We start from the raw sequence: 7,961 nt of genomic DNA, 5'->3' as shown, positions 1-7,961 counted from the left end.
CAGGCCCCAAGCATGAGCCTGGGTACAGTAACACAGTGCTGGCCAGAGTGCAGCTGGCAACAGAGATTAAGCCAGCCGGACAGGGACAGAGACTCAACTGGCCTAAGCTTTGGTATGCACTGAACCAATGGCACAGAATTTCTGGACCCTGGCCCTACTTCTGTGCTTAATGAAGACAAGGCTGGACTTCTTCCACAGTGGGACAGATGGAGATGAGACACTGGGAGACTGGGGGCAGCCATTTTTTTCAACCCCAATAAATCTTACCATTACACCTTATCCTTCCGTGTGTGGGGCCCCAGAAATGCTTTCTGTGCAACTCCATGGAAAGACCCTATTTCCACTGGCAACAGGACCAGGTGCTGGAGTATCCCTAAATATATGATACTAGAGGCCCAGTGCACAAATTCGTGCACCAGAGGGTTCCCTTGGCCTGGCCTGCATGATTGGGCCGAAACTGGCTCTCTGACATTCCTTGATGGGTCCTAGATTGCGAAAGAGTGCAGGCCAGGCGGAGGGATCCCACCGGTGCACGATAAGGGCCGGGGAGGGACGCGGGAGGTTGGCCAGCTGGGGAGGGACCGTGGGAGGGCTCCAGAGTGTGTCTGGCCCATCTCACTCAGTCCCGATTGGCCAGACTCCAGCAGCAAGCTAACCTACTGGTTGAAGCATCTGCCCCTTGGTGGTCAGTGCACGTCATAGCGAGTGGTTGAGCAGCCCTTAGCATATCATTAGCATATTACTCTTTGATTGGTTGAACAGCTGACTGGTGGACCAGACACTTAGCATATTAGGCTTTTATTATAAAGGATGAGATTATCCCTTTATCTATGATAAATTGTCAATACTTTTCCAAGTTTCTTGGTTATTTTTTTACTTTGTGTATGGTGCTTTGCATGCAGGAGGAAAATATACACATATACAATATACACATACTTTTAAAAGAGTTTTAAATTTCCCAATTATTTTGGAGGGGCTTCTGGATTTTGAGTCATAGCTAGAAAGGTCTTTCCTATTTCAAAGATAAAGAAATTCTAGTTTTTCTTTTAGTAAATATATGATTTCATCTTTTACAGTCAAATCTTGAAGCCATTTTGTTTCAAGTGTGAGGTATAGGTCCAGCGTAATCTACAGTGTCCCTTCCCCTGCTTTACCCAACTTCACTTATTGGATGAGCCATCTTTTACCTTACAGTTTTGAGATGCTCTTTTGTTATATTTTAAATTATGTATTTATCCCCTTATGTATCTGGGTGTATTTCTATGAGTCCCATTGATATACCTACTTATTTAGGGGCTGGTATCATATTATTTGGTTTATTAAGCCTTTACAATATTCTTTAATATCTGGTAGGATTAAGCCTTATAACTCTTCCCTTTCAGTGGTTTCCTGATTATCTTTATGAACATTTTTCCAAATAAACTTTAGGAGTGTTTTTAAAATCAGACAAACAATGAATAAACTTGCTGGTGCTTTGTTAGGATTCTGATACATTTATAAATTAACTTATGAAGAATGACAACTTTATCACATAGAATCTTTGTGTTAATGAACATGATACAGTCTTCTTTTATGTTCTAGCTGATAATCTTATTTCTCTTTTCCGAGATCTTGAGACATTTCACTGTAGTTTCTAAATACTGAAAAAGACAACTGATCATTGAACATGTTAAAATTTAATTTTCAAAAAGGCTTATTCATGACTCTCATGGAAATATAGAATGAGAACATGTCAAAGATTTTATTCACTTCATAAGTTAATGAGAAAATCATTAAGATGTTACATTAGTCCAAAGAGCTTTGAGAAACTAGATACCTATAATAAATTTAATAGATTGCTGGGTTAAATACAAAATTAATGTTCAAGAGAACCATAAACATTAGTGGTCATCTCTTCCACTAGACCAGTGGTTCTCAACCATTCTAATGCCGCGACCCTTTAATACAGTTCCTCATGTTGTGGTGATCCCAACCATAAAATTATTTTCTTTGCTACTTCATAACTGTAATTTTGCTATGGTTATGAATCATAATGTAAATATCTGTGTTTTCTGATGGTCTTAGGCGACTCTGCTAGTGGTTCTCAACCTGTGGGTCATGACCCACAGGTTGAGAACGGCTGCTGTAAAGCCTACATTTATGAGGAACTGTATTAAAGGGTCGCGGCATTAGAAAGGTTGAGAACCACTGCACTAGACAGAAATTATTTGCATTTTTACTGAACAAAACACCTACATTTTAACCTCTGCCCCTCTAGAAGTAGAAAATAACTCAGGTAATTTAAAGCCATGCCTAGCTCTCTGCAGCATGGCTAAATGCACCAAGAAGGTTGGAATTGTAGGCAAATACAGGACCCGTTAGGGTGTCTTCCTCAGGAAAATGGTGAAGAAAATTAGCCAGCACGCCAAGTACACTTGCTCCTTCTCTGGCAAAACCAAGGTGAAGAGATGAGCTGTGGGGATCTGGAGCTGTTGTTCCTGCATGAAAACAGTTGCTGGTCATGCCTGGACCTATACCACCACTTGTGCCCTCACAGTAGAGTCTGCCTTCAGAACACAAGGAATTGAAAGACCAGAAGATGCCCCACAATTTGAAACATTGCTAGCCTATAATATATTGTTTAATTTATGTAAGCCCCCCAAACCCCCAAAATAATAAAAATAAAGCCAAGCCTAACCTTGCACTGATAGAACACCTACTTCTTTTCCCTCTTTTGCCCATTACCGAGTTTTAGACATTTGTTTTCACAAACATATCATTAAATAAAACAGCTGACATTTTAAAATTCAAAATTCATTTGGTTAACTTTATTATTATTATGTATTACTAGAGGCCCGTTGCACAAAGAGATTCGTGCAATAGGCCTTCCTTCCCTTTGCTTCCAGCACCGGTTTTCCTCTGGCACCTAGGACCCAGGCCTTCGCTCTGGCCAGAGTCTGCCATCTTCGTCTTCGTTGCAGACTCTGGAGTCTGCAGTCTTGTCTTCGCTGCGGCACTCCATTCCTGTAGATCCCTTCACCCCCTCCCCACCTCCGCCCTCCCTCTCATAGCAGGCGTCCTGCCCCACCTGTCCACTCCGCATCTGGAGCAGCTGGGCAGCCGCCATTTTTGGGCTTCTAATTTGCATACTCACTCTGATTGGCTGGGGGCATAGCGGAGGTACGGTCAAGTTACATGTTTGTCTATTATTAGGTAACGTTACTATTTTGTAGTCAGCATGGGTGGTCCCTTCCCTTCCATGATTCATTTTTCTTATGATGAAACACAAGTGATACATCTTGGGCAAAGAAATTAAGGAAGACATAGCACCAATTCAACAAACATTTATTATGTTGAGTCCTGCTTTAGGTTTTTGGATATAGCAGTAACAAAACAGAGAAATCTCTCTGTCTTCATGAGCCTTATAGTCTATCTGGGTAAGATGGAAAATAACAATAAACATAAGAAATAAAGTATATAGTATTTAGGAGGTGTTACAAGAGAAAACAGAGCGGAGTATAGGTATTAGGGGTATAAAAAGAGGTGTTGCGAGTTGCAATCACTGAGAAGGAGATATTTGAGCAAAAGCTTGAAGAAGATGAGGGAGTCAGCCATGTAGGGGTCTGGGGCAAGAGCATTTTTGGCAGAAGACACAACAGTGTCAAAGTCCTACGAAAGGAGTTTGCCAGGGATGCTTGAAGAATAGCAAAGAAGCCAGTTTGATTGGGATGGAGTTAGAGAGGAAATTAGAGGCCTTATCATTTAGTGCCTTGCAGCCCATCTTAGAGATTTGTATTTTATTCAGAGTGAGCTGAGCAGATGAGTGACATGATATGACATATTTGAAAGAATGCCTTTGGCTGTGGTGGTGAAAATAGGCTTAGGGAAGGGGTTTAAAAGCAGAAACAGGAAAACCAATAGAAAGGCTACTGAAATAATCCGGGAAAGTGACTTTAGTGGCTTTGACCATGGTGGTAACAGTGGAGAAGGTAAGAAAATATTAGGCCTGGCCAATGGTGGCTCAGTGGTTGAGCACTGACTTATGAACCAGGAGGTCATGGTTAAATTCCTGGTCAGGGCATATGCCGGGTTGCGGGCTCAATCCCCAGAATGTGGGATGCAGGAGGCAGCTGATCAATGATTCTCTGTCATCATTGATGTTGTTATCTCTCAGCCCTCTCCCTTCCTCTCTCTGGAATCAATAAAAATATATTTTTTGAAAAAGAAAAAATTGGATTCTGTATATCTTTTGAAGATAGAACCAATATGGTTTTCTAGCAGACTGAATATGGTGAGTCAAAAAAAGAAAGTATGACTTATGGATTTTTGCTTTTGGCCACTGGAAGGATGAAGTTGCCATCAACTGGGATGGTAGGATAAAATCTGGAGCTAACTTTTGGAGCTGTTCAGGTTGGTGGGCTAAAATCACGAGTTCAGTTTAGAAGTTGTTGATCTTGAGATGGTGGTATTAGACTCCAACTGGAGACTTCAAATAGGCAATTGTGTATATAAGTCCTAAGTTCAGGAGTGAGGGCTGTGTTAAATTTGTAAATTTGAGGTTCATTGGACTATACATGGGATTTAAAGCCAAGAGATTGGATGAAAAATTGCAAATAGAGAACTAAGGGTTGAGCCCTGAGGCCCTCCAATATTAAAGAGGCCATTTACTGATTTCAGGAAAGAAGGGAGAGGCAGAGAGAGATAGAAACATCAATGATGAGAATCATATATCAGCTGCCTCCTGCCCCCTACTGGGATCGAGTCCACAACCCGGGCATGTGCCCTTAACCAGAATAGAATCTGGGACCCTTCAGTCCACAGGCCTACACTCTATCCACTGAGCCAAACCAGATAGGGCAAAGAGGCCATTTCTTGATATGACCAAGCAACCTGTGTTTGATAGTATCAACTGAGGTTTGATCTCAATCAACATCAATAGTAAAAACATAGTTGAGATTTTTGAACCAACCATTACTGACTAAAGCAAACCAAGCATATGTTGAATCAAATCCTTTTGTAATCTCAGTAAGTAAAATTGTAAATAAACAATCAATACAAGACTCTCTCAAAATAAACAATATTTTGACATTTGATAATAAAGTAGTTAATATCTCTTACAGAGAAAAATGTTGTGCTCTCAGTTTCATTTTACATCACATTAAACTTCTTAGGCTCATCAGAGAAATATATTGAATATGTATTATGTACCTTAACCTTGGAACTCATTGTCTAAATGTTATACAGGTTCATAGGTGCAATTATGGCATTATACTGTCTCTGATATTTGTCAGACTGCAAAAAAGAGCTGATAGTTAACAAAACCTCTATTATTTGTACTACGTAATTACACTGAAGGCGTGGATTGTCTTTTTTAAATTTTAATTTATTTTTTGTATGTGTGGTCTGTATACAGTTCTCTGATTTACTCAGGTTGAACAGTGTTTGAAGGAGAGCCAACCATGTTCTGAAGAGAGCAAGCAGCCTTTGAAAACAGCTCAGCAATTAACATGGGAATTTTTTCTTTTTCTAAAAGATCAGTATTCCCTGAACCCCAACAGGACATGGAATGGTGGCCTTGAAAGCCCCCTGCTCTCCTATGGGTTGGCTTAGGGTTTCCACATCATGGTTTTACTTATTCCTTCTGTTTAGGAATATTTATTATTTATTTATTTAATTTATTTATTATTTATTTATTTATTTATATTGCTGAAAGTATTACAGATGTCCCTCTTATCCCCCCATTATCCCCTTCTAGTCCCCCTTGTCGCCTGCCCCAGGCCTTCACCACACTCTTATCTGTGTCCATGGGTTATGCATATACACTGAGTGGCCAGATTATTATGATCTCTGAACACATAATAATCTGGCCACTCAGTGTATATCCTATATAATAAAAGGCTAATATGCAAATTGTCCCCTCGACCAGGAGTTTGACCAGCAGGCAGGCTGGCCAACTGCCCATGTCCCCTCCCCCTGGCCAGGCTGGCCCGACCCTACCCATGCACGAATTCATTCACCTGGCCTCTAATATATATACATATATATTATGTATATATATTAGAGGCCAGGTGCATGAAATTCATGCATGGGTGGGGTCTCTAGTGGCTGCTGGCCACCTGCCAGGGCCTCCCTTCCCCTGGCTGCCTGCCGCTGGTGCCCCCTGGTGGTCAGCACACGTCTAACTCCTAGTCAGTCAAACTTCTGCCAGTGGGGCAATTTGCATATTAGCCTTTTATTATATAGGATTATATAGGATATACACTGAGTGGCCAGATTATTATGCGTTCAGAGATCATAATAATCTGGTCACTCAGTGTATGCATACAAGTTCTTTGGTTAATCTCTTCCTACCCACCCCCGCCTTCTCTCTGAGATTTGACAGTATAGGAACATGTCTTTGAAGGCTTAAAGTTGTCTTCTTTTGGTAGCAACTGAAAACTTAGTCTAACACAATTTTATTTTTTCTAGACCATAGCTGCATCATGATAAATACAAATCATAGAGATAAATAGGGAGAACACATTTTTACTCTGTATGAGTAAAATATACTCTATTATTTTGGAGGCTTCATTACAAATTTTATAATATTAAAATCTACAATGATGGTAGTAATCAACTACTACACTGCCATACCTGCTTCATGCTGATAGCTAATAAGTTTTGGGACTATATTCCTCACTGGTTTGAATAGTTTAAGTTCAATTTCTTGGTTACTATCCATCCCTTTACCTTGTGTTATGGACTGAATTGTGTATACCACCAAATCCATGTATTGATGCCCTAACCCTCAGTACTTGGAGATAGGACTATATGGAGATAATAAAGGCTAAATGAGGTCATAAGAATGGGGCCCTAATCCTATAGGACTGGTGTCTTTACAAGACGAGGAAGAGGCACCAGAGCTCTTTCTCTCTATGTTCTCAGAGAAGAGATCAAGTGAGGACACACAGAGCAGATGGCCATCCACAATCCTGGAAGAAGAGCCTCACCAGAAACAACCCTTCATAGCACCTTGATCTTGGACTTCTAGCTGCCAAAACTGTGAGAAAATAAATGCCTGTGTTTAAGCTGCCCAGTTTGTGGTATCTATGGCAGCCTGAGCAGACTAATATATCCTGCTTTATTTTTCCTTGCAATACTTACTATCACATAACCTATGACCTAGAACATAATCTGGACTTCTTGATTTCTTGCCGTGCCATTGTCTGGCATATAGTAGGCATGAAATAAATATTTATGACATAAATAAATTATATGGCTTGCCTAGGAACAAGATATCCTAAACAACGAAACAAAAGACCACATTTCTTTATTTTTAAAATATATTTTTATTGATTTCAGAGAGGAAGGGAGAGGGGAGAGAGAGATAGAAACATCAATGATGAGAGAGAATCATTGACTGGCTGCCTCCTGCAGGCCCCCTACTAGGGATTGAGCAGCAACCTGGGCATGTGCCCTTGACCAGAATAAAACCTGGGACCCTTCAGTCCATAGGCCAATGCTCTATCCATTGAGCCAAACTGGCTAGCACAAGACCACATTTCTTACCACATTGGTATCTCTGACTCAAATCCTTACATTTAGTATCCTCCCCTCCTCTCCCCTCCCCTCCCTCCCCTTCCCTCCCCTCCCTTCCTCTCTCCTCCGTTCTATCCTTTTTTCTTCTTATCTCATTTCTCCATCAGACTGTGTACTCTTTGAAGGCAGGTGCTTTGTCTTACTTGGTGCTCCATGAGTAGATGCTGACATGAGGAGTCCAGATGCAGAGAACACCTGTAGAGAGAGGAGCATGAAGTGATTCAAGGGAGGAAAGGCAGACAATAAAGGATGTGGTGTGAAGCCAGCTACCACTGTGGCAACTGGAGCTTAACCCCGAGGTAAAACTCTGGAAAAGGTTATAAAATACAAGTTGCAAATGATCCTACCTGAGGGATGCTGGACCTGGGGTAGTTATTCACCAACTTCTGAGTCACTGGCCTACC

The 7,961-nt window shown here is 41.0% G+C and overlaps 1 pseudogene; it reads left to right on the top strand.

The window, feature by feature from the left end:
• The first annotated feature begins 2,307 nt into the window (after window positions 1–2,307).
• LOC114226855 (60S ribosomal protein L37a-like) lies at window positions 2,308–2,605 on the top strand (annotated as a pseudogene).
• Window positions 2,606–7,961: the final 5,356 nt, after the last annotated feature.

This window comes from Eptesicus fuscus, chromosome 5 (genome assembly GCF_027574615.1).
Source record: "Eptesicus fuscus isolate TK198812 chromosome 5, DD_ASM_mEF_20220401, whole genome shotgun sequence".
NCBI lineage: Eukaryota > Metazoa > Chordata > Mammalia > Chiroptera > Vespertilionidae > Eptesicus > Eptesicus fuscus.
The sequence above is the reverse complement of the archived record's forward strand: the minus strand, read 5'-3'. Positions and strand labels throughout refer to the sequence as shown.